Source organism: Nyctereutes procyonoides, unplaced genomic scaffold (genome assembly GCF_905146905.1).
Source record: "Nyctereutes procyonoides isolate TBG_1078 unplaced genomic scaffold, NYPRO_anot_genome, whole genome shotgun sequence".
Classification (NCBI taxonomy): Eukaryota; Metazoa; Chordata; class Mammalia; order Carnivora; family Canidae; genus Nyctereutes; species Nyctereutes procyonoides.
This window is the reverse complement of record NW_026575146.1, coordinates 70,172,907-70,200,904: the sequence shown is the minus strand read 5'-3', so window position 1 is coordinate 70,200,904 and position 27,998 is coordinate 70,172,907. Positions and strand designations below refer to the sequence as shown.

At 40.4% G+C, this 27,998-nt stretch overlaps 2 pseudogenes; one reads left to right on the top strand and one right to left on the bottom strand.

The window, feature by feature from the left end:
• The first annotated feature begins 768 nt into the window (after positions 1–768).
• LOC129500078 (putative zinc finger protein 56) lies at positions 769–13,526 on the top strand (annotated as a pseudogene).
• A 2,543-nt stretch (positions 13,527–16,069) lies between these two features.
• Positions 16,070–16,290, bottom strand: LOC129500211 (small nuclear ribonucleoprotein G-like; annotated as a pseudogene).
• Positions 16,291–27,998: the final 11,708 nt, after the last annotated feature.

The following is a 27,998-nucleotide window of genomic DNA, read 5'->3' as shown; positions in this document are numbered from 1 at the left end:
CCCTTCTATTTACTTCTTTGTATTTTCAGGAGGAAAAAACAAAAACAAAAACTAAAACAAGAATCATTAACATGTTTGAGTGTCTTAAAATCCTGAAATAGAGTCCTTGATAGAAACTCTACCAGGTGGGGTTATGACACAAAGGAAATTTGATTTGCAGCCAATAAGGAGATTATAGGGGATAACTTCCCAAGCAGAGACTCAGAGTCAGAGGGAATGGTTTCCTTTTATTTAGGGTTAGGATGGAAATTCAGCAAGAGGGGCTTCATCATCTTCTTATAGCTGGGTATAAGGTCACACAGGTACCTGCAAACAACACTTTTATATATTCTCTGTATGTTATGTAAATGAGGTTTGTGCTTCTCCTTTGGAGATTTTCTTTTCTTTCTTTCTTTTTTTTTTTTTTAAGATTTTATTTATTTATTTATGAGAGACACAGACAGAGGGAGAAGCAGGCTCCCCACAGGGAGCCCGATGTGGGACTCTATCCCAGGACCTGAGATCACACCCTGAGCCAGAGGCAGGCGCTCAACCACTGAGCCACCCAGGGGTCCTGGTGGAGATTTTCATACTAAGGTAAAAGTGCCTGCCGTGGGTTATTATTCTTTGGTCCATCTACATAGTTATTAGTCAAGAGTTAAGGTCAAACTGGGCAGGCTCAAGCTCATTCTTTCAGCCATCATTTCCATTTTAGTTGGATAGTTTCCATTCCTTGATAGGAGAGTAGACCTTTGGGTCTTTGCCAGGAGTAAAACCTAAGGTGGAAAGATGAGGTTAAGTAAAATGTGGGACAAATGTCAGAGAGTACAAGTAGGTGAGCAGGGAAGGTCAGGTCTTGGGGTCTAGCTGGTGACACTAACTCCCTGTTCCACCTTAGGGATCATTGTCAACTCTGCCTGTGGCCCCTTGGTAACTGCGGTATTTATTGCAGGGACTGCTGACATTCAGGGATGTGGCCATAGAATTCTCTCAGGAGGAGTGGAGATGCCTGAACCACAGTCAGCGGGAACTGTACAGGGATGTGATGTTAGAGAACTACAGATACCTCCTCTTCTTGGGTGAGGATGACTCCTTCCAGGTTTCCCAGACCACACTCTGGGTTTTCTTCCTTCCTTTAAAGACTGTGTCTTGGGATCCCTGGGTGGCGCAGAGGGAGAAGCAGGCTCCATGCAGGGAGCCCGATGTGGGACCTGATCCTGGGACTCCAGGATCACGCCCTGGGCTGAAGGCAGATGCTCAACCACTGAGCTACCCAGGAGTCCCAAAAGTTCATTTATCTTCATATTATTGATGTAGGAATTAATGTTCAACTGTATGTATTCTGTTCTTCAATATTGAAATAATATATTTTTTATTTTTTTATTTATGATAGTCATAGAGAGAGAGAGAGAGAGAGAGAGGCAGATACACAGGCAGAGGGAAAAGCAGGCCCCATGCACCGGGAGCCCAACGTGGGATTCGATCCCGGGTCTCCAGGATCGCGCCCTGGGCCAAAGGCAGGAGCCAAACCGCTGCGCCACCCAGGGATCCCAATATTGAAATAATATAATGACTATTTGTTTCCTAGAATTCCTCTGTTAATAATGTCATATGGGTGCTAGAACATTTAGAACTCAGAACTTGCAGGCTTTTATAAAGTCTCAATTGTCACCTTATCAATAATTGCATCATTTCATAACTGTCATGTATAACATGAAGTTCCTGTGATTTTTCTTATGCGTTCTCACTTTCTCTTTAGTTGTATATGGGAGTCATCTCTGATTATTTTAGATAAATGTTCTGATAGGACATGGGCATGTTTTTTCTAAGAAGAGACTAGATAGTTAATAAACTTCCCACATTTATTATTTTTTTTAAACTTCCCACATTTAAAGAAAAACTTTGTCACTAAAAGTTTACTTCAGTGAAAATTAATCGTACATTTTCTTCTACATTCCTCAAAATGTATCTGAGTTTCATCCCATATATTTACTTTTTATAAAGTCATTGCCAGTGTATTTTACATTGATGGTTTTCTTTCTTTCTTTTTTTTTTTAATTTTTTTATTTATTTATTTATGACAGTCACAGAGAGAGAGAGAGGCAGAGACACAGGCAGAGGGAGAAGCAGGCTCCATGCACCAGGAGCCTGACGTGGGATTCGATCCCAGGTCTCCAGGATTGCGCCCTGGGCCAAAGACCGGCGCTAAACCACTGCGCCACCCAGGGATCCCTCTTTCTTTCTTTCTTTCTTTCTTTCTTTCTTTCTTTCTTTCTTTCTTTCTTTCTTTCTTTTCTTTCTTTCTTTCTTCTTTCTTTTTTTCTTTCTTTCTTTCTTTCTTTCTTTTTCTTTCTTTCGAATGAATAGATGAAGGTTTCTAGGTTGCTCAGTTGAATGTTTGCCTTCAGCTTGGATCATGATCACAGGGTTCTGGAATTGAGCCTCATGTCTGGTCCCCTGCTCAGCAAGGAGTCTGCTTTTCCCTCCCCTCACCCACTGCCCCTGCTTGTACTCTCTCTTACTCACTCTCACGTGCTCTCACTCTTGCTCTTGCTCTTGTTTTTTTTTTTTTTTTTTTTTTTTTTCAAATATAAAAATAAAACGTTTAAAGAAAATAGAAATGAAAGGATTTTGTTTCCTTGGTTTTTGTTTTTTCATTTTTTTATTTTTAACAAATGAATTTTTTTCAGTTTTTAAAAAACTTTAAATTCATTTCATTAACATAATGTATTATTAGTTTGAGAGGTAGAGGTCAGTGATTCACCAGTCTTACATAATAATCAGTGCTCTGGCAGCCCGGGTGGCTCAGCGGTTTAGCGCCGCCTTCAGCTCAGTGTGTGGTCCGGTTCCCAGCCTGGAGCCTGCTTCTCCTTCTGTTTGTGTCTCTGCCTCTCTTCCTGTGTCTCTCATGAATAAATAAATAAATATTTTTTTTTAAAAAAGGAGGGCGCAACATGATGGATGAGCACTGTTTTTTTTTTTTTTATTCATGAGAGTAAAATATATGTGTGTGTGTGTCTATACTTACATACATATAGACCTCATCTTCTTTATCCTTTCATCTGTCTATAGCCATCTGGGCTCTTTCCAGAGTTTGGCTATTGTGGGTATTGCTGCTATAAACATTGGGGTGGAGGTGCCCCTTTGGATCACTACATTTGCATCTTTGGGGAAAATACCTAGTGCAATTGCTGGGTCATAGGGTAGCTCTATTTTCAACTTTCTGAGGAACCTCCATTCTGTTTTCCAGACTGGATGCACCAGCTTACATTCCCAACACTGTTGGAAGATTCCCTTTTCTCTGCATCCTCTGAACATCTGTCATTTCCTGATTTGTTCATTTTAGCCCGGATTCTGAGCAGTATGAGGTGGTATCTTATTGTAGGTTTGATTAATATTTCTCTGATACCGAGTGATGTTAATTAAGCATTATTTTATTTTATTTTTTAAAGATTTATTTATTTATTATAGACAGAGAGAGAGAGGCAGAGGCAGAGACACAGGCAGAGGGAGAAGCAGGCTTCATGCAGGGAGCCTGATGTGGGACTCGATCCCGAGTCTGAAGGCGTGCTAAACCACTGAGCCACCCAGGCTGTCCTAATTAAGTATTATTCTAACGTGTGTTTTGCCATTTGTACGTCTTCTTTGAAGAAATGTCTGTTCATGTCTTCTACCCAGTTCTTGATTGGATTGTTTTTTCAGTGTGGAGTTTCACCAGTTCTTTACAGCTTTTGGATACTAACCATTTATTTGTTAAAACATTTGCGGGCAGCCCGGGTGGCGCAGTTGTTTAGCGCCGCCTGCAGCCCAGGGTGTGATCTGGAGACCCTGGATCGAGTCCCATGTCACGCTCTCTGCATGGAGCCTGCTTGTGTCTCTGCCTCTTTCTCTCTCTGCATCTCTATGAATAAATAAAATTTAAAAAAAAAGAGAGATTTGCAAATATCTTCTCCCATTCTGTGGGATATCTTTTGGTTTTCTCAAGTGTTTCCTTTGCAGTGCAAAAGCTTTTTATCTTGATGAAGTCCCAAGAATCCATTTTTGACTTTGTTTCCCTTCCCTTTAGTGACATGACTAGCAACAAGTTGCTGTGGCTAAGTCGCAGATGTTGCTTCTTGTATTCTCCTCAAGGATTTTGATGGATTCCTGTCTCACATTTAGGTCTTTCATCCATCTTGAGTTTATTTTTTTATATGGTGTAAGAAAATGCTGCAGTTTCATTTTTCTAATGTGGCTCTCCAATTTCCCATAATGATTTTTGTAGAAACTGTCTTTTTTCGGTTGGATATTCTTTCCTGCTTTGTAGAAGATTAGTTGATCATGGGTTGAGGGTTCTTTTCTGTGTTCTTTTTTCTGTTCCATTGATCTTTTTGTCTGATTTTTAGTAGTACCATTGTGTCTTGATCATTCCAGCTTTCTTTTTTTTTAAATTTATTTTTATTTTATTTATTTATGATAGGCACACAGTGAGAGAGAGAGAGAGAGGCAGAGACATAGGCAGATGGAGAAGCAGGCTCCATGCACTGGGAGCCTGACGTGGGATTCGATCCTGGGTCTCCAGGATCGCGCCCTGGGCCAAAGGCAGGCGCCAAACCGCTGCACCACCCAGGGATCCCATCATTCCAGCTTTCTAATAGGACCTGAAGTTCAGAATTGTGATGCCACCAGCTTTGATTTTCTTTTTCAACATTCCTTTGGCTTATGGAGGTCTTTTCTGGTTCCATGCAAATTGTAGGATTATTTATTCTAGCTCTGTGAAAAATGTGGATGGTGTTTTGATAGGGATTGCATTGAATGTATAGATGGCTCTATGTAACACAGTCATTTCAATCATATTTGTTCTTCCACTGCATGAGCAGCAAACGTTTCTTTCATTCTGTTGTCTTCCTCAATTTCTTTCATAAGTGTTCCATAGTTTTCAGAGTACAGATCCTTTGCCTCTTTGGTTAGGTTTTTTCCTCTGTATCTTGTGGTTTTGGGTACAATGGTAAGTGGGATGGACTCCTTCATTTCTCTTTTTCTTCTGTCTTATTGTTAATGAATGTATAGAAATGCAACCAATTTCTGTGCATTGATTTTATCTCCTGCCACTTTTGCTGAGTTACTGTACAAATTCTAGCAATTTTAGGGGTGGAGTCTTTTGGGTTTTCCCACATAGAGTATCATGTCATCTGCAAAGTGTGAGAGGCTGTCTTCTTCTCTTCCAACTTGGATACCTTCTATTTCTTTTTGGTGTCCCACTATTGAGGCTCAGACTTATAGTACTATGTTGAACATCAGTGGTGAGAGTGGACATCCCTGTTGTGTTCCTGACCTTTGGGGAAAAACTCTTAATTGTCCCCCATTGAGAATGATATGCAGGGATGCCTGGGTGCCTCAGCGGTTGAACGTTTCTGCCTTTGGCTCAGGGAGTGATCCTGGAGTCCCAGGATGGGGTCTCACATAGGGCTTCCTGCATGGAGCCTGCTTCTCCCTCTGCCTGTGTCTCTGCCTTGTGTGTCTCTTATGAAAAAATAAATAAATAAAATCTTAAAAAAAAAGAGAATGAGAATGATATACAGTGAGGGCTTTTTGTAGATGGCTTTTATGATATTGAGACATGTTCCTTCTATCTCTACTCTGTGAAGAGTTTTATTTTTATTTTTATTTTTTAAAAGATTTTATTTATTCATGAGAGACATGCAAAGAGCTCGATGTGGGACTCAATCCCGGGTCTGCAGGATCACACCTGGGCTGAAGGCGGCGCTAAACTGCTGAGCCACCTGGGCTGCCCTGTGAAGAATTTTAATTAAAAAAAAAAAAAATGGACGCTGTACTTTGTCAAATGCTTTTCTGCATGTATTGTGAGGGTCATATAGTTCTTGTCCTTTCTTTCTTAATGTAGTGAATCACGTTTATTGATTGGCTGATGTTGAACCACTTTTGCAGCCCAGAAATAAATCCCACTTGGTCATGGTAAATAATCCTTTTAATGTCCTGTTGGATCCTATTGGCTAGTATTTTGGTGAGAATTTTTTTAAAAAGATTTATTTATTCATGAGAGAGAGAGACACACACACAGAGAGAGACAGAGACACGGGCAGAGGGAGAAGCAGGCTCCATGCAGGGGGCCTGACGTGGGACTCGATTCCAGGACTCCAGGATCACGCCCTGGGCCAAAGGCAAGTGCCAAACTGCTGAGCCACCCAGGGATCCCTTATTGATCTTATTTATTCTTACAAAGAACCAGCTCCTCATTTCGTTCGCTGTTCTGCTGTCCTAATTTCATTAATCTGTTCTTCTGTTCTTTTGGTTTCTATTTCCCCAATTTCTGCTCTAATCTGTATTATTTCTCTTCTCCTGCTTGCTTTAGGCTTTAAGCACTGTTCTTTCTCCAGTGCTTTTAGGTGAAAAGTTAGGTCATGTATTTGAGACCCTTCTTGTTTCTTGAGAAATACTTGTATTGCTATATCCTTTTCTTTTTTTTTTTTTAAGATTTTATTTATTTATTCATGAGAGACACAAAGAGAGAGAGAGAGAGAAAGAGGCAGAGACACAGGCAGAGGGAGAAGCTGGCTCCATGCAGGGAGCCCAATGTGGGACCCGATCCTGGGTCTCCAGGATCACACCCTGGGCTGAAGGCAGCGCTAAACCGCTGAGCCACTGGGACTGCCCTGCTATATCCTTTTCTCTGTGACTGCTTCATTGCATTCCAAAAGCTTTGAACAGGTGTGTTTTTCTATTCATTTGTTTCCATGAATCTTTAAAATTCTTCTTAATCTTCTGTTTGACCCATTCATTCTATAGTCAGATGCTCTTTACCCTCCAAGTATTTGAATTCCTTCCAAATTTCCTCCTGTGACTGGGATCCAGTTTCAAAGCATTGTGGTTTGAAAACATGCAAAGAATGATCTCAATCTTTTGGTACCTGTTGAGACCTGATTTGTGACCCACTAAGTGATCTACTCTGGAGACTGTTCCACGTGCACTTAACAATGTTCCACTTGGTTTAGGATGAAATGCTCTGATTCTATCTGTGAAGTCCATCTGATCCATTCAAAGTCCTTGTTTCCTTGTTGATCTTCTGCTTAGAGTATCTGTCCATTGCAGAGAGTGAGGTGTTAAAATCCCCTACTCTTATGATATTATTATTATTATTATCGATGTGTTTCTTTAATTTTATTATTAATTGTTTTATGTTACTGGCTGCTCCCATGTTAGTGGCATAAATATTTACAATTGTTAAATCTTCCTTTGGATAGACTCTTTAATTATAATATAGTGTCCTTCCTCATGTCTTATTATAGTTTTGGTTTAGAATCCAATTTTCTGGGGATTGCTGGGTGGCTCAGTGCTTTAGCGCCTGCCTTCGGCCCAAGGTATGATCCTGGAGTCCCAGGATCGAGTCCCACATTGAGCTCTTTGCATGGAGCCTGCCTTTCCTTCTGCCTGTGTATCAGCCTCTCTCTCTCTCTGTGTGTGTCTCTCATGAATAAATAAATAAAATCTTTCTTAAAAAAATCCAATTTTCTGATATAAGGATTGTTACCGCTTGCTTGCTTGCTTTTTCTCTTTTTCTTTTTTAAAGATTTAAAAAATCTGAGCCAAAGGCAGGCTCTCAACCACTGAGCCACCCAGGTGTCCCGGTAGCTTTCTTTTGATATCTATTAGCATAATAAATGATTTTCTATCCATTCACTTTCATTCTGTGACTTTGGGTCTAAAATGAATCTCTTGGGCAGCCCGGGTGGCTCAGCGGTTTAGTGCCATCTGCAGCCCAGGGCCTGATCCTGAAGATCTGGGATCGAGTCTCCCTCTCTGCATGGAGCCTGCTTCTCCCTCTGCCTGTGTCTCTGCCTCTCTCTCTCTGTGTCTCTCATGAATAAATAAATAAAATCTTAAAAAAATAAAATGAGTCTCTTGCAGAGAACATTTTGATGGGTCTTGCTTATTTATCCAATCTGATTGATATCCTATATCTTTTGACTGGGGCATTTAGCCCATTTGCATTCAGAGGAAGTATTGAAAGATATGAATTTAGTACCATTGTATTACCTGTAAAGTCACTGTTTCTGTATATTATTTGTTTCTTTGTTACATGTTACTTTTGGGCTCTCACTTTGCTTAAAGGATCCCCCTTCATATTTGTTGCAAGGCTGGTTTGGTGATCGCTAATTCTTTTAGTTTCCATTTGTCCTAGAAGCTCTTTATCTCCCTTTCTATTTTTGAATGACAGCCTTGCTGGATAAAGGATTCTTTGCTGCATATTTTTTCCCATGTAGGACATTGAATATATCATGCAGTCCTTTCTGGCCTGCCAGATCTCTGTGGATAGATATGCTGCCAGTCTAGTGTTTCTACCCTTGTAGGTTAAGGACCTCTTGGCTCAAGTTTCTCTCAGGAGTTTCCCTTTCCTCTGAGATTTGTAAGGTTCACTATTAGATATGTTGAAGTGTTGTTCTTTTTTTTTTAAGATTTTATTTATTCATTCATGAGAGACACAGAAAGAGAGGCAGAGACACAGGCAGAGGGAAGAGAAGCAGGCTCCATGCAAAGAGCCCGATGTAGTATTCAATCCTGGGAATCCAGGATCAGGCCCTGAGTCAAAGGCAGCTGCTCAACTGCTGAGCCACCCAGGCATTCCTCTTGTTTTCTTTTTTGAGGTGAGAGTTTCTGTCTTGTCATTGTGTCCAATGATGACACAAATGAGATGAATGAGAACAAAAAATAGTGAAAACGGCATCATGACCCCAGAGATATATATACACTAAATAAATCAAAGGAGATCAGAAATGGAAAGAAAAAAGAAAGAAATGCAATCTGGTGCACAGAACAGAGCAATACACTATATCCTGAGCGTACTTTGGTTGGTTTCTTAGAAAAAACAAATCTAAAAACTGTGAAGAAAGAAAAAAATATATATACAAAAAGAAAATTCAGGACAGCCCGGGTGGCTCAGCAGTTTAGCGCCACCTTCAGCCCAAGGTGTGATCCTAGAGACCCAGGATCGAGTCCCACTTTGGGCTCCCTGCATGGAGCTTGCTTCTTCCTCTGCCTGTGTCTCTGCCTCTCTCTCTCTCTCTGTGTGTGTCTCACGAATAAATAATAAAATAAAATCTTTTAAAAGAAAGAAAATTCAATACATTGAATGGACAGAGTGTAACTGTGAAGATGCATATTAAAAAAGACTGTAAGGGGGCAGCCCCGGTGGCCCAGCGGTTTGGCATCTCCTGCAGCCTGGGGTGTGATCCTGGAGACCCGGGATCGAGTCCCACATCAGGCTTCCTGCATGGAGCCTGCTTCTCCCTCTGCCTTTCTCTCTCTCTCTCTCTCTGAGTGAATAAATAAATCTTAAAAAAAAAAAAAAGACTGTAAGAGGAAAAAAAGAAGAAAAAGGAAAAAGAATATGATCAGACAGGTGAAGAGAACAGAGTGATACATCACGTTCTGGGTGTATTTTGGCCTCTTAGATGAAATTTCATCTCAAAATTGTGAAGAAAGAGAAACATGGGGGGATCCCTGGGTGGTGCAGCGGTTTGGCGCCTGCCTTTGGCCCAGGGCGCGATCCTGGAGACCCGGGATCGAGTCCCACGACGGCTCCCTGCATGGGGCCTGCTTCTCCCTCTGCCTGTGTCTCTGCCTATCTCTCTCTGTGGTGAATATCATGAATAAATAAAAATTTAAAAAAATAATTTAAAAAAAGAAAGAGAAACATATATACAAAAATAAAATTAAAGACATTGAAATGATAGAATGTAACTGTAAACATGAAGATTAATAAAAATTTTTAAAGTGTAGATATAATAAATTAGTTAATAAGAAAAAGAGAAAAAATTAAAATTGAAAGATTATCTATTTGTGGGGGGGAAAACTCATGAATTCTATATACTATGTTCCCCTAGAGCTAGAGTTCTGCGGTTCTCTGTGTTTGGTAAACTTGGTCCTAGCCCGATGTTCTTGTTGATCTTCTGGGAGAGGGGCCTATTGTATTGATTCTCAGGTGTCTTTGCCCATTGGAATTGCACCACCCTTGCTGGGGGGACATGCTCAGTAAGGGGCTATTGATTGTTCTGTGTGGCTTTTGTTCCCTGAAAGCTTTCTGATCTACTTTATTTTTTTTTTCTGTTCTTTTTTTTCTTTTTTCTGCTCTACTTTAGAGGACAAGAGTGAAAATGGTGGCCTAACCATCTCCAGCCCCAAAGCTGAAAGTTTGGGGCCCCACTACTCAGTGCACCCTCAGGGAAAAGTAATCAGTCACTCCTGTCTCTGTGGTCTCTGCTCTCACTCTGTGCTCACCCTGCCTGTGACTGAGCATTTCTGTCTCAGTCACATGACCCTGTTTGGAGTTTCTAAACCTTGCAGACTCTGGGGCTGCACCTGCATTGCTCCTCCTGGCGGAGGAAGGAAGGTCTCCCTGTTTCTCCCATTTATTGGGCTCCTGCTGGGAGAACAGTCCTCCCGTGTCACTCCTTGTGGCATATGGCAACTCCGAGCTGAGAGCCACATCCTGGGCTCACTGAGTCAGCTGGCTTCCCCACTCTGATGTCTGAGAATTCTGCCTCCTGCAGGCAACCGGGGCTTTTTGTGAGCCTGAGGATCCTGAGCCCTTGCTGGCCCATATAGATTCTTCCCACTTCGCCTCCTGAGTGCGTTTCAGTAGGGACATCCCTCACCACAGCAACTTCTAAAAGTTCTGATTTTGTGCTCCACTGCTATATCACTTTCTGATGCCAGCTTAAGGAGGCTCCCACCTCCTGTGGTCTATCTTACCACGTTATCACCTTGATTCACCTCTCTGCATCTCCTACCTTGCAGAATGTGGTCACTTTTCTATTTGTAGAGTTGAGGCCAGTCTTTTCTTAGATCTCTACTTGAGTTCACAGATGTTCAGAATGATTTGATACCCATCTAGCTGAAGTTCTGGGATTGTAGGAAAATGAGGTCTCCTACTCCTCTGCCATCTTGGACTAGTCTTCTATTTGCTTGTTTTGTTTTTTAGATTTTTATTTATTCATGAGAGAGACAGAGAGAAGGCAGAGACATAGGCATTCAGGGAGCCCGATGTGGGACTTGACCCCAGGACTCCAGTATCATGCCCTGGGCTGAAAGCAGATGCTCAACAGCTGAGCCATCCAGGCGTCCCTATTTGCTTGGTTCTATTTTTTTTTAAAGATTTTATTTATTATTAATGAGAGAGACACACACACACAGAGGCAGAGACACAGGCAGAGGGAGAAGCAGGCTCCATGCAGGGAGCCCAATGTGGGACTCGATCTCCAGTCTCCAGGATCAGGCCCTGGGCTGAAGGCGGTGCTAAACCACTGAGCCACCCAGGCTGCCCTTGCATATCAGTTGTAATTTTTGAATATTTCTTCATGATGGAGTCCAAACAGATTATGTCTATTTTTTTTAAGATTTTATTTATTTATTCATTCATGAGAGACACAGAGAGAGGCAGAGACACAGGCAGAGGGAGAAGCAGGCTCCATGCAGGGAGCCCGATGTGGGACTCGATCCCAGGACCCCGGGATCATGCCCTGGGCCAAAGGCAGGCGCTAAACCGCTGAGCCACCCAGGGATCCCAGATTACATCTACTTTATTTGTTGTTGTCTTTGGGATCAATTTGTGGGCATAGAATTATGCATCGTTTCCTCTTAATTACTTTTGTTTTTATGGTATCAGTTATATTGTGTCTGCTTCCACTTCTGCACTTTTCATTTTAGTTGGTCTTTTCTCTTTCACTCTTACTTGATTTAGTTAAAAGCCTGTCAATTTTGTTGATCTTTTGTGACAGCTAACTCATTGTATGTTGGTGTGTTCTTATTTTTACAATATCCTATTTGCTTATTCCAGTTTTATGTCTAATTTTCCTTCTACTAATTTTGTGCTCCTGTGATATTTTTCCTGATTATTTGAGGCATAGGAAAATAATTTGTGCTATAACATGACCTTAGTATAGAATTATCTATTAAGACACGTGGTCAGTGTGTTGTGTGCAAAGGTACGTGTCCATGGAGGAATGATGTCTTGATGACTCTATCTCAGCCACCTTTCTAATATTCTCTGATGGATTTCAAAGTTGTATTTTAGAAGTCATCAGTAGATTCATCTGAAATAGTAAGTGGAATGTTGTGACTTTTATCTTCCTTGATATCTTTCAGCCATATCTTCACAGAATGCCCAGAGTTTCCTGCTGACTGAGCATAGAAGTTTTTTTCCAGAAAGACTCAATGGGTGGATACATAAATAGTGCTGTTGAGAATTTACACTTCATGACATACTGCAACAGTGATGGGGAGAGTGAAGGGTGTCAAAGACATCGTGAAGGACATAGCCAAACTGAGACATCTGCCTTTAATAAAAATCTCACTGCTGGTGGTGGTGAAGGACACACACCATTTTGGAAAACCACCCTTTTTAAGTCAGTTGCTTCTATGAAGCATGTGTCTCTAAGCAAAAGCTCCAATGAAATAATCAAACATACCTATTTGTGGAAAGACAATTTGCAAAAACTGGATAGTGACTTAATCTGTATTGTACATAGTGATTTGGAACATTTTGAAAATAGGATTGATTGACATTTCAGTCAAATATTTCTGATAAGCAGAGTTTGAAAAATGAAGAACCACATGCTAAGTGGGAAGCATTTGAGAAGTCCTTCACCGAAGACTCAACCATACAACATTACCAGAGCCATATCAATGCAGACAGAGTTGTTCAGTGCAATGAATCTGAGAAAATATTTAACCAGGGCTCCAATGTTAGTAGCTGTGTGAGGACTTGGTTTCCAGAGACCCATTATGAGAGTAGTAAATGAGGGGAAGTGTTTGATCAAAGCTCTAACCTTATTTTCCATAAGAGTATCCTTCTAGCAGAAAATTCTTATGAGTATAATCAATGTGGGGAAGCTCTCAAGCAGTTCTTCAATGTTGGTGATCATCAGAATTCATGAGGAAAAACACTCAGGTGCAATAAATCTGAGACCACTTTAGTCCATTTTCAAGACTAAGTATACATAAAATAGTCCCTACTGTAAATAAACCTGAGAAATATAAAGAATGGGGCAAGACCTTTAAATGGCACTCACTCCTTACTTGATATCACAGAATCCATACTGGAGAGAAACCTTACACATGTAAAGAATGTGGAAAGGCCTTTAACAGGGACACAAACCTTACTGGACATCACAGAATTCATACTGAAGAGAATCCTTACCAATGTAAGGAATGTAGGAAGGCCCTTAAGAGGCGCTCATCTCTTACATGACATCATAGAATTCATACTGGAAAGAAATCTTACCAATGTAAAGAATGTGGCAAGGCCTTTTTCCAGTCCTCAAACCTTACTCAACAGTATTCACACTGGAGAGAAACCTTACCAATGTAAAGAATGTGGTCAGGCCTTTAACAGGTGATCAACCCTTACTCAACATCAGAGAATTCATACTGGAGAGAAATCTTACCAATGTAAGGAATGTGACAAGGACTTTATCCAGCACTCAATCCTTACTCAACATCAGAGATATCGTCCTAGAGAGAAACTTACAAACGTAATGAATTGGATATAGCTATTAAGAACTGCTTGGGCAGCCCAGGTGGCTCAGCGGTTTAGAGCCGCCTTCAGCCCAGGGTGTGATCCTGGAGACCTGGGATCGGGTCCCACGTTGGGCTCCCTGCATGGAGCCTGCTTCTGCCTCTGCCTGTGTCTCTACTCTCTCTCTCTCTCTCTCTCTCTCTCTCTCTCTCTCACATGAATAAATAAATAAAATCTTAAAAAAAAAAAAAGAACTGCTCATCCCTTATCCACATCAGAAAACTCATATTGGAGAGTAACTATACAAATATTTAAAATGTCTCACAGGAACTCAACATTACAGTTATCATATAGGAGCAAAACTCTAAAATGTAAACAAATTGGTCAAACCTTTAACTGGAATTCAATCTGTCCTTCATATCTCAAAATACGTGCTTGATTCAAATCCTAGAAGTATAATGAATGGGGAAGACCTCATTTTATTATACACTCAAGTAAATATCAGTGCATTAAAGAAAGTAAATTGAAAAGAGTAAATTGAAAGATAACAATGTTGAAAAAACTATTTAAGTGAATACAAAATGTCAGTAAATGTCACAGAAATCTAGTAGACAGTGCATCAGTCACTACTCAGTATTCTGTTGGAAAATAGTTTCATAAGGAAATATAAAAAGTTAAACAACATGTATATGCTATTTATTTATGTTTCAACAGATTTTGTGGGTAGATTTTTAGTAAGGTATAATTAATTTCAATATTTGATTTTCCCCATTGACCCTATTTGAGATTGTGATTAAAATATAATCATGTATTTTACTCTCCTATCACTTCAGAAAATGCATTTATTCCTAGGGGGTATATGAAGCTATGAGGCTGATTGATTCTGCAATAAAGATATGAGATGCCCTGCTTCATTAAATGGGACTCCTGCATATGTCATTTTCCATAGAAAATGAAGGACAGTATGATAAGAAAATCTAATTTGAGATGCTATGTATTTTTTTAAAAGATTTTATTTATTTATTCATGAGAGATAGAGAGAGAGAGAGGCAGAGACACAGGCAGAGGGAGAAGCAGGCTCCATGCAGGGAGCCTGATGTGGGACTTGATCCAGGGTCTCCAGGATCACGACCTGGGCTGAAGGCAGGCGCTAAACCACTGAGCCACCTGGTCTGCCCACTATGTATGTTTATAACATTCATGTAGGTTACCATGAAATAGATGGTCAGAACATTCTTCTTCGTGCATTAAAACTAAAGAATTTCCTGAATATTAGAAATACAAGGTTTTACTAATTGCTCTTTAAGGAAAAAGAGGTGGCAGTTCAGTAAACTACTGATAAATCTTCATTACAGCAATGGGTAGAGTATGAGTTGATGTGAAGAAATCCTGAAAGAATTGCTAACTCATCCTACAATGCCATTCAGTTGTACATACACTTTTCTTAAGAATGAACTCAGGCCTGAAATGTATGATAATCACTGTGCTCACATCATGATATCAGCACACAAAGCTTTTTAATGCTTATATTCTGTATTTTGAGCAGGGATAATACAGTGGATTTGAAATACATAAGTTAGTCTGTGTGTGAACTTAATTAGTAAAACATGATGGTTTTTGACATGTTGACATGAATGTATAATGAATGACATGTCATCCCAACACCAATGGGAACCTAGCTCATTTTATTGAATGTTATGGGGAATTGATGGTATCTACCACCTATTTGGTACCACTACCAAATGAAATAATATTCTTAGATCCATTTTCTCAGTGGTCTCTGGGTTTCAATAATCCGTGATTACTTCTCCCACATTTATGTATGTTATCACTTTCTCTTCTTTGTGAATATTGTGATACTATTATAAATATCTTACAGATTATATTTTACAGATATGGTGTTGATCTTTTAGCTCATGTACTGCATGATACTGCTATTTGGCATTCACTTTGTGTAGCCTCTAGTTTCCCTGGGGCCTTGACCTGACAGCAGCCTTCTTACTAGTGTATTCCCCAGACAACACCCTGCAAAGTCACAAGGCAATGTACCTGTTTGTTTTGTTTTTCTCTAGAGTTCTATTCTTGTACTCTACATTTTTCCCATTTTTGTTCAAAATAAGTGTATTATTACTTCCTGTGTTTACTTCAATTGCACTGTACTTGGGGTTCTTCGAAGAAGTCCATACATCAAAGCTACTGTAAGAGTTTTGAAAATTACAGTTAATATTTCAGAAGAAACCTCAGATTTGCAATTCTTTATCTTTCCATTAAAAGAAGGATTGAAGACATGCTTTCCCTGCTTCACATTTAATCAGATTCTTCTATATTAATGGATAAAAGCTTTGGACCAAAGCAGTCTCAACCAGAAACTTTATGTTACACAATACTAAAATAAGAGCTAATACTGAATTTTCCACGTTCAGAATGTTTGAGAAAGCATATTTTAGTATTATGAGTTTAACAAAAAGTTCGATATAGAAATGCACACAACCTGATTTTTATATTGTAGTTGAAAAGGTACGATGGAGAGGAGACATGTGGAAGCAGTTGGTTTCTTCTGATGAACACACCCATTGTTTATACTTGTTCCAAGAATTCTAACGTGATACTATTTCCTCCTATTACCACTATTCCAATATTGTTCTGTTGCCCACTGCTTGCTGCCTCCACGACTATCACAAAATTCATAAAAATATCAAACCCCCACAATAATCCTTTGCATATCTGCCACCATTTAATTTCAGTGATAATTTCTTGTCTATAAATTTTTTCAACTCAGAAGGGTGAGCTTTGCTCATGAAATCTGTTTTTCAAGCTCAAATATGCCTCCAAATGGAATTCATAATGACCCTCAGGCTCCCACAGTAGGCTCAGTGGATAATGTAACTTGTGATATAACATCTCCAGTTCACCCTAGTGAATGATCACCTCTCCTTTTTCCCGATGCTTTCCCCTCCCCTGTCTCTTATTATTTTCTGTTTTGTTTTTTTTTAAGATTTTATTTCTTTATTTGAGAGGAAGCATGAGCAAGGGGAGAGGTAGAGGGAGAGGAAGAAGCAGACTCTCCATTGGCCAGGGAGTCTGATGCGGAACTCGATCCCAGGACCCCAGAACCAGAACCTGAGCCCAAGGCCAATGCCCAACTGACTGAGCCACACAGATGCCCCTCCCCTGTCTCTTAAAGATTCCCACAGAACTTCCTTTAACCTGTTTATTTTGAATGGTAAATCTAGACTTAGTCCTGGGGTTCTTTTTTTTTTTTTTTTTAAGATTCTTAAAATTTATTCATCAGAGAGAGAGAGAGAGAGAGAGAGAGAGAGGAAGAGACACAGGCAGAGGGAGATGCAGGCTCCATGAAGGGAGCCTGATGTGTGGGACTCAGTCCCGGGTCTTCAGGATCAGGCCCTGGGCTGAAGGCAGCGCTAAACCGCTGAGCCACCCCGGCTGCCCAGGGTGTTGTCTTTCTGTGCCTATGAAGGACACCTGTGCATGACAGTCCAGATGTCTTAGATACTCCTTAAGTAGGAGAAACTTATCCCAATAGGAGTAATAGGGTAGCCCAGGTAAGACCTAGAAAATGTGTAAGGTTAAGAATTAGGATGTGGAACAGGAAGACTGTCCTTGTTTGCACAAATGACTGTGGATTTAGAAAAATAGTTTCTATTTGTTATATTTCCTAGTTATCTCCAGATCTGTAGTTTTATGTTATTTGTTTTTGTTTCCAGGTATATAGGCATTGCCGACATTCTTTTTTTGACTGTATTGTGGCAAGAATGTCCTCACTAAATTGATATTAGAGAGATGGAGGGTGAATGGGTATTAATTCAGACATTTAGCACTGGGATGTAAGAGGTGAATCTAAGTAAAACTCAATGAAGGCACCATCCTTAGAAAATTAAGACTTATTAAAAGAAGATGTGAAAAATTCTTTCCCACATGGGGAGGGAACTGGAGGTGTCTCCCTTTAGCCCACTACAAAGGCAGCTCTTGGTGGTTCCCTCTGATTAATCTATGCATTGGGATTAAAAAGGGTGGTGGGTTTCTGAGGAGTAGGGAATTCTTCATGATTTAACTGAATTCCTGTGTGTTGCTGAGGACCAGATGCTGTTGGATGACAATGATGACTGTGTTTGCCCAGGCCTAGATCAGGGGCACTGGAGGTAGGAGGGGTATTGAATGATGCTTTATATTTACATGATATTTGAAAATGAAGAAAACTCCTGACAGTGGATTAGGCAAGATTAGCAAGGTATGTACTATGGTTCTTTTAGTATCCCAGGGATATAGTACCAAGCCCTAGCGTCCCAGGGATACAACCCAACAGATGTCAGATTCACTGTAGATGAATGGCCTTTTAGGGAAGCTGCGGAACTGCTGTGTGGGTCCTTCCTCCCTTTTGTAGAGCCAAGATGAGTATAGTCCAATGCTGTGGCTCTGTTCATGGCTCATTTGTGGGAGGAGCAGTTCAACAGTGACGGACAGTTAGCATTTCTGTCTCACGCAGACCAACCCAAGTGTCATTGGCTACTGAATAATAAAGAAGAAATAAATAAATATATATATATGATCAAATATTAATCAGCCTAAAAAGGAATGAAATTTTGCCATTTGCAGCAACATGGATGGAGCAAGAGAGTTTTATGGTAAATGAAATAAATCAGGGAATGTCAAATACCGTATGATTTCTCTCCTATGATAATTTAAAATCAAAATAAGTGAGCAACAGGAAAGAAAACAAGAAAGGGAGGGGCAAACTAAGAATCAAACTCAAGGGGGGATCCCTGGGTGGCTCAGCGGTTTGGCACCTGCCTTTGGCCCAGAGCGTGATCCTGGAGTCCCTGGATCGAGTCCCACATCAGGCTCCCGGTGCATGGAGCCTGCTTCTCCCTCTGCCTGTGTCTCTCTCTCTCTATGTCTATCATGAATAAATAAAAAAAAAAAGAAAAGAATCAAACTCAATTATAAGAACAAACTGATGGTTGTCAGAGTGGAGGTGGGTACGTGGATGGGTTGAATAAGTAATGGGAATTAAGGCATGCACTTGTGATGAGCACTGGGTGGTGTACAGCATTGTAAAATCATTGTTGTACTCCTGAAATAAATATTACCTTGTAAGTTAACTAACTGGAATCTAAACAAAAACCTGGAATGTAAAAAAAAATTTTTTTTGTTTTTTTACTGAGTAAAAACCCTTTTTGTTTTAGATTGACTAACTTGCAGCAGTTGCACAAAATACATCTTTAGAACAAATGGAAACATTTATTTTTCCTCCTTCTTGATTCCTCCCAAAATCAGAAACTCTCAGTGAATATTCCTATGTTTTATGCAAATATATGTATTTGCATAATTTCTATAACAATCTGTCCTATTATGACAAGACACAATTACAAACACTGGTTATATAACCAAAACTTGAATGGAGTGTCATAGCTGAGAAAGAGCTGCATAGACTCAGACATGACAAAACAGCTCTAAGGGACTATGATTGACTTTATGAACCAATGAAGCCCCCTTGGAAATATCAGCCTGATACGTTGCTTTTGAGAGTTCCCAGCAGCCTCACCAGGTCAATAAAGAAAATCATGTCCTAACAGGTGCCAGAACCTAGGATATTTGGGGATCTCAAGAAGAGTGGAATTTATCCATACATATATGTACTGCAGGCAACATCTGATGGCAAGGATTTTGCATGACCTCTGGCCTTGAGAGACTATTAAAAGTTCAATCTGGAGAATCATTGTGAATAGTTCACTAAAGTTATTTTAAAAAAATCTCTAGGGATCCCTGGGTGGCGCAGCGGTTTGGCGCCTGCCTTTGGCCCAGGGCGCGATCCTGGAGATCCGGGATCGAATCCCACGTCAGGCTCCCGGTGCATGGAGCCTGCTTCTCCCTCTGCCTGTGTCTCTGCCTCTCTCTCTCTCTGTATGACTATCGTAAATAAATTTAAAAAAAAAAATTAAAAAAAAAATAAAAAAATAAAAAAATCTCTAAGTCAAACAAACCTCTATTCTTGATGCAGTTATTTATGCAAAAATTTGGGCCTAATGTTCTATTTTTTTTTAAGATTTTATTTCATTATTCATGAGAGATAGAGAAAGGCAGAGACATAGAGGGAGAAGCAGGCTTCCCCGGGGAGCCTGATGTGGGACTCCATCCCAGAACCTTGGGATCATGACCTGAGCCAAAGGCAGACTCTCAACTGCTGAGCCACGCAGGCATTTCCCAATGTTCTTTCTTGAACTACCTTTATTTTTCCGATGAATGCAGTGTTATTTCGGCTATGTTTGGTAACAGCGAGGGTGATTATAGAGAACAGTTTATTTCAATAATACATCTTTGTAGAGAACTATTTCAGTACTATTCATTACAAACTAGGTGAGATCCTGATTTCTCCTGGTGTCACCCATAACTGGCTCCAAATCCCCAAATTAATATTTTGATTTTTCTCCCACATTTCTGCCTTGGAATCATTGAAAATAAATCTCCCTTTATTCATGAGACCTGTAGACTTAATATAAATGACCTTATGTAACAAAATCTTCCTTTAAAAAAAAATTATTCATGAGACACAGAGAGGCAGAGACCCAGGCAGAGGGAGAAGCAGGCTCCATGCGGGGAGCCCAATGTAGGACTCGATCCTGGGATTCCAGGATCACGACCTGGGCCAGAGGAAGGCACCAAATTGCTGAGCCACCCAGCCGTCCCACAAAATCTTCCTAATAGCTCATGTATAGACCACCTTAATCACTCGATGTACCCCTGAACACATGAACAGATGCATTTCAACTATAAACCTGGAAGATATATCAGGTGGTTGCTATCTGTCCTCACTCTATCTGAAGATATTTCAAGTCTGATATCTAGATGTCTGCTCAACTGGCTAGTCTTAGAGGTCAGAAACTGGCTTAGCATTTGTTCTAATCATTAACATATTTCTTCTTTTGTTTTCTTATAAATGCCTCATTTAATTATATTCCTTGAGCCACAGGGCTAACTTTGAAAATATACCTGGGTCATCGCCTCCTGAAGTGACTTTGACTATACTGACCTATTGTTAGACTTCAATGCTGATCAGTGATGTCAAACAATCTACCAGGTCAACTTTTAACATGTGAAACTCCTAAGGAAGTTACAGATGGGAGAACTGAATTCTTCAGGACAGCCTCTCCATCCACCAACCACTAAATATACCTATTGGGTCTGTGGATAATTTGAGTTGAAGATACTTGAGAACCTGCAGGCTCGAGAAAACCTTTCCTGCTCCCTTAACCACACAGTAGCTCTAAATTGAGGGTCTTTCCCAGATAAGGGTTATTCACAGAGACATAGTTTATCCCAGTGACCCACCTGTAAGGTAGGACACATATCTAATTCCCAAATATATTTTCTTCTTATCACTCTGTAAAGTGTTTTCCTCTTCTTTGAAGCTCTACACTCCTGACCCCTTTTGCCTTAGTTCATGATGCCATTTGTACCTCATCTTGCCTCACATTCTTTGGAATTTCGATGCCTATGCACATTCCCTATACATTCATCTATTTAATTTGATTTTCTCCTGTTACTCTGCTCATGTCCTTTTAATTTTTATTCCAGCTAGGAGGATATTTAAGGGGACAAGAATTCTTATTCTCTCACAGCAGATTTGGTTTTAATGCCTCATCTTCTGCATCCTATTTAAAGTATAAAAAGAAGGTGGGGCCGTAAGAAGTACTTCTGCAGGAGTTGATATTTTTTTAGTTCATTTTTTGTCACTATTCCAGAAGATTCCTTATATGTTTTCCTGCCTGGTTACTACCTTGTCACTGTTTCTTTACAAGGTTCTCAATACCAGTAAAATATTTATCCCCCTTGGTTCTTTTGTTTAATAGTTGGCCATCTTGAGGTGGGTACCTAAACACAAAAATTAGTTATATTGAAAGGTTCTCATTTAGGCCACTTGAGAATTAAGAGATCATCATTAGTGTGATTTTTGGTTCATTTAGACACTTGGGAATATATAATCCATGTGTGTTAAACATGTTTCCTACCAGATCGTTAGAGGTTGATTTTCTATTCCTTTTTGACATTGTGATTGTTTATTTCCATCCTAGTGGTTGAACTATTCAGCACTACCTAAAGGGTTTTAGCTGTGAATGAGTGTGCTAATTAGAGGGATCTTGCTCTTTCAGGTGTCACCATGGAAATGGCCTACAATATTTTGTGTCTCATTTTTTTCTGGAGTTAGCCTGGCTGTATTCAGAGTACTCATTGGCTGCAGTCTCATTGGCTGATTCTTCTATGCTTCCCCTGGTGGGGCAGCTAAATTATTTGTATTTTCAGTGGGAATCCCTGTGGGATGGCTATCGGGTGCTGAAGTTGACTGCCACTCTCTACTGATCGAAATTGATGTCCTTTGTGTTTGGATTCATTCAGAATCTCATGTACAGAATGCATCAAGCATTTAAATCAGCCACAGTGGGGATCCCTGGGTGGCTCAGCGGTTTAGCGCCTGCCTTTGGTCCAGGGCGTGGTCCTGGGATCTGGGATCGAGTCCCACATCGGGCTCCCTGCATGGAGCCTGCTTCTCCCTCTGCCTGTGTCTCCGCCTCTCTCTCTCTATGTCTATCATGAATAAATAAATAAAATCTTTAAAAATAAAAAATAAAAACAACGTAAAAAAAAATAGGCCACTGTGTGAAGAATCTTAAATTTCTAAGAGGCAGATGCATCTGTGCCACAGACCTGCCATCTGTGTTCCTCCTGCCCTAAAATGAATTGTGGCTATGTAGTAGCACAAAAGAAAATCATCAAAAAAAAAAAAAAAAAAAAAAGAAAAGAAAATCATCTTCATTTTAGTAGTCATAACACCAACATGAGCTCATTTTGTAACATGAGCATAATGGACTATGAGTGGGGAGCTAGATCAGACACACTGGTTCCCATTGGTAGCCTTAAAACAATCTCAATCATACAAGCATAACATCAGAATCACAAAGCCCCTCAAATTCTGTAATCTATTTTCAGCAGAAGAGGACTCGACCTCCCGAAAATGGCTTTAGGATGAAACTAAAAGCAAGCAACAGGAAATTTCTCTGGTGTCACATGCTAAGTTATTTTACCAAGAGAAGTCTTCTCAGCCAGGTTCCTGTTTTTCTCACTGCAAACTGAAATCATCATATTCAAGTCCTTTCAGATTTTCCTTCATGGTCTTCTTAAACCTATTTATTTGATATGTACATTTACTTTTAAACTAACCTTTTACTTCAGTGTTTTTTGGTTAATGATATTTTAATTATTAATTTAATAATCAAATTAATAAAATAAAATAAGATAATTTAATTTAAAGGTAATTTATACCTTTAAAATAAAACAATTTTTTAATAAAAAATTTTTGAGAGACCACATGCAAATTAGATGAAGTGGGGGGCAGGGAAGGGGCAAAGGGAGAGGGAAAAATGTTCAGCAGATGCTGAGCTAGGCCCAGATCCAGATGTGGAGCTGGATCTCAGGGCCCTAAGAGCATGACCTAAGACAAAATGAAGAGTTGGATGCTTAACCAACCGAGCCACCTTGGCAACCCCCTTTTTAATGTTTTATTTTCATGCCACATAGTTGAAGTAATAGTTCCTTGTAGGAACAGATAGTGACCTATTTTGGTCTATAGGTAGCAACACAGCTACAACCTCTGTCACCGGGAAGAAGTTATAGAAGATGAGCCCTTCATCCATCAACTGCCTTAAAGATTGAAGGATTTTTATATACAATGGAATATTATTCAGCTGCAAAAAATAATGAAATCTTGCCATTTGCAATGACTTGGATTCAGCTCACGTATTATGCTAAGTAACATAAGTTAGAGAAAAACAAATGCCTTATGAGTTCATTCATACATGGAATTTAAGCTATGAGACAATTGAATGTAGGAGGAATAAAAGAGGGAACTCAGGGCTATGGAGGATATTGTTTAAGGAGTGGATGAAATGAGTGAAGGTGTAAGGAGGGCATGAGTGATGAGCACTGGGTGTTGTATATAAGTGATGAATCACTAAATTCTAGTGCTGGAACTATTACACTATGTGTTAACTAATAGTGAATTAAAATTTGAAACTACAAAAAAAAAGTTTAAAGACAGAAAATTGGTCATTGGTGAGATGATGAGAGAAACAGAAAAATATTCACTTTTTAGCTCAGATGGCTGTCCTTTCACCTGCATAGTTGCTTTTTATTGTTTATAATTTTTAAGGTTCTTATTTATTTATTTATTAGAGATAGAGCACAAGTAGGGGGAGCTACAGGAAGAGGGAAATGGAGAAGCAGCCTTCCCATAGATCAGGGGCCCTGCCTTGGGTTTTGATCCTAGGACCCCAAGATCATGACCTGAGCTGAAGGCAGGCATCCCTGCCTGCATAGTTTTGATGAGGATCCAGTAAGTGCTGGCTTCTCTATCCTCAAAGGATCTCATGACTTCCTTTACTTCTCACCAATAGTTAATATTGAACTAAATGAAAAGCACCATAGAAATTTTTCAAAGTATTTTCAGGTGTATAAATTTGAGGAGTGATGCCTGTGTGGCACTGTCTGCTGACCTGCAGACTCTTGATTTGGGCTTAGGTTTTGATCTCTGGTCCTGGGATGGAGCCCCATGGAGTTGGGCTGCCAGCGCAGTGCAGAATCTGCTTGAGACTGTCTCTCTCTCTGCCCCTCCCACCAATCCCATTCTCTTTCTCTCTCTCTTACTCTCTCTCTTCCAAATAAACTAACCTTTAATTTAAAAAAAAGAGAAATCCGGGGATTCCTGGGTGGCTCAGCGGTTAAAGGCCTGCCTTCGGCCCAGGGCATGATTCTGGAGTCTTGGGATCGAATTCCACGTCGGGCTCTCTGCGTGGAGCCTGCTTCTCCCTCTGCCTGTGTTTCTGCCTCTCTCTCTGTCTCTCATGAATAAATAAATAAAATCTTTTAAAAAAGAGAAATTTGTGGAAATATATAGGACTTAATACCCCCTACAGAAGCATACCTCACCCTCCAGTACTAAGCATATAATCATTAACTTCAAACATTAAAAGAGTTGTTCTTGGGACACCTGGGTGGCTTAGTTGTTTACATATCGAATTTGGCTTGGGTCATGATCTCAGGTTCCTGGGATAGAGCCCTGTAGTGCGGTCCCTTACTGAGCGGAGACTCTGTTTGTCCCTTTCCCTCTGCCCCCCCACCCTGCCCGACCTTTTAATTTAAATTTTATTTATTTATTCATGAGAGACACAGAAAGAGACATAGGCAGAGGGAACAGCAGGCTCCCGGTGAGGAGCCTGATGTGGGACTCAATTCCAGGACCCCAGGATCATGCACTGATCCGAAGTCAGATGCTTACCCCCTGAACCACCTAGGTGCCCCCCCAACTCTTGCTGTTTCTCTCTCCAATAAAATCTTAAAAAGAATAAAAATTAAAAAAAGTCACTCTTTCTGAGCCCAAGTCCTGTTCCTCTGCTCCCTCAATTAACTTTACATTACCCCATAAAGCATCACAAGAATGGTCTTCCCATTGCGTTAAAGGATCCCACAATTTTCCCCCTAAACCCCAAGCCAGTTCCCATTCCTTCATGAAGCCAATACACAAGGCATGGGTTTTGGTTAGAAAGGAATTTCAGCTTTATTTAGGAGGCCAACCACTTGGGTAGAAGATGGACTCCTGTCCAAGAACCAACTCCAAGGATTTTGGTGGTCCTCAGAATTTTAAAGAAACTTGAGGGCAGCTAATCAGTAGAAGGGAAGCAGAGTAGTCTGTAACACTTGCTGATGCCTGTAGACCCACTGGTGCCACCTACAGATGCTATGAAGTGCTTGGAGGTTGTGTATGGGTGCCCCCGGGGACCTTGTGCATGAAGGTTGGAGTCCCTGTCTTTCTAGGAAACAGTGAATTACGTACACATATGCAAGGAAAAGTTTACTTCATTACTCAGCAAGGCTAAAGGTGCATGCTGAAATTTACAGACTACTAAATTGGCCAGAGGGGTGCAGGCATGGCTTCAACAGAACTTTTAAAAAATGTCCTCTAGGTTTATTCTGTGGCCGAAATGGAATTATTTCCTTCTTTTGTGAGGCTCATATATATACGAACAATCAATTTGATGGGGACTTCTATGAGGAAGATAGCTGATACCATAGGTTAACTTTTTATATCATAATTGATGAAGTGAGGTCCAGAGCCGACGACCAAGAAAGAATTCTTGAGACATCTTTGGTGCAAAATGGTGGTTTTAAGGACTTTTTTTTCTAATTTTTATTTATTTATGAGAGAGAGAGAGAGAGAGAGAGAGAGAGAGAGAGAGAGGCAGAGACATAGGCAGAGGGAGAAGCAGGCTCCATGCAGGGAGCCCGACGTCGGATTCGATCCCGGGTCTCCAGGATCACACCCTGGGCCAAAGGCAGGCGCTAAACCACTGCGCCACGCAGGGATCCCACAAAATGATGGTTTTATTAAAGCCCAGGGACAGGACCTGTGGGAAGGAAGAGCTGCTGCCCCGAGCTTGTGACGAGTAGCTGATTATATACTTTCAAGTTGGGAGGGGTTTAGAGATAGCATAGTCTCTAAGGAATTTTGGAAGCAAGGTTTCCGGGACCTAGAGGGGGCTGACAATTGTTGGGAAAATGTCAGTTATTACCATCTAATTAAACCTTTAGTCATAATGAAGAAGTTTTGGAATATAGGTCTGGAGCCGATGACCAATAAAGAATTCTTGAGAGGTCTTTTGGTGCAAAATAGTGGTTTTATTAAAGCCCAGGGACAGGACCCTTGGGAAGAAAAACTGCTGCGCTGGGCCTGTGAGAAGTGGCTGATTATATACCTGGGAGGTGGGAGGGGTTTTAGGATAGCATACTCTCTAAGGAATTTTGGAAGCAAAGTTTCCAGGACCTTCGTGGGGCTAGCTATTATTGGGAAAAGATCAATTATTACTGTCTAGTAAAACCTGAGTCATGAGACCTTTCATATGTATATCGGCGGGCCATGTGTTTGGGTGATGATTGCCAGCATGTCCCTTGGGGGTTTAGAGATAAAGGAAATTTCTAAAGGAATTTTTACACATTAAAGTAGACTTAGAGGCTTCTAGGGGTCAACCTAAGATTGTCTTTTGCCCTTAGCAAAGTATGAACATTGAGGCAGTTGAGTGCATAGAGGAATATCCCTCTGCCTGTTTCAAGAACTTGTCAATGTGTTGCTTTGGGCTTGTGTTTTGTCCTCAGCTAGTCCGGTGCCCCCCATCATTTCCCCCCTGAACAGTTCTGAGCCTTAAATCTTTGAGGTTGTTGAAAGTGGAAGGTCTCATCTTCTGTAACTTCTTCCTGCCGAGTAGGCGCATAGAAATGTCCCTACCTGTGGATCAATATTGGTCACTTGGGGTATATATTGGGAAGTTATAAAAAGGAGAAGGCAGCTGAATCCAATGAGGACAACACATGAACCTCCTTGGGAAGATAGGATCATCTGTCATTTGGAATTTATGGCAGTGAAGGAGTCTTTGCAGTAGGCAGTGAGACACGAGAAATCACAAAACAAGGTTAATATTAAATTGAGAAAGTGAAGACTTTTGACAGTTGACCTTTAATAATTTTCCTCCAGTCCAGAAGTTTAAAGCAACCACTAAAGGAAAGGTATTATTTAAAGCACCAATTTGAGTATTCATGTCAGATAGTAGCCCAGATATATTTTTGTGGTATACACACAGCATTCCGTTTTTTATGATAGTGTAAGTTCTACCTTGTGCAACAGTTAAAACATCTATTTTGTAAAACTGCTTCACACATTTGCGTTACTTTAGTATTTAATAGAGAAATGCTACATTGAGTGTCATTTAGGGCTTTGACCATGTACTTATTAAGAGTTCTATGTTCTGGGACGCCTGAATGGCTCAGTGGTTGAGAGTCTGCCTCAGCTCAGGGTGTGATCCCGGGATCCGGGATTGAGTCCCACGTCGGGCTCCTTGTAGGGAGCTTGCTTCTTCCTCTGCCTGTGTCTCTGCCTCTGTGTCTCTCATGAATAAATAAATAAAATCTTAAAAAAAAAAAAAAAGAGTTCTATGTTCCAAACATCCTCTGGTCTCAAAGAGGGAACAAAGATGGATACTAGGTAATCATAACAATGAAACAAAATGCATTCACTGTTGTTTTAAATTTGGAAGGTTGGCTGGGGTGATAATGGTAATAATGCATCTGTGCATCCAGGCACAGCCTAGACTACAGTGGCCTATCCAGCCATAGCCTATCAAAGCCTGGCCATGAATTAGAGTGGCATAGCCATTGGGTCATATTAGAAGACAGTCATACAGTTTTGGGTATCCCTAAATGTATCATCTAATTCAATCATAAAGAAAGTAGGGTCATCCGTTATCTCTGTTAAGTCCATAGTTAACCCTAGAGTGAGGTATGTTCTGGCTTTTAGGAAACTGTCATCCTAGCCATAGAGAATTGGTTAGAGTGCTAGCTGGGTTACACAATTTTGGGGGAAGCAATCCTATTCTTTTTTTTTTTTTTT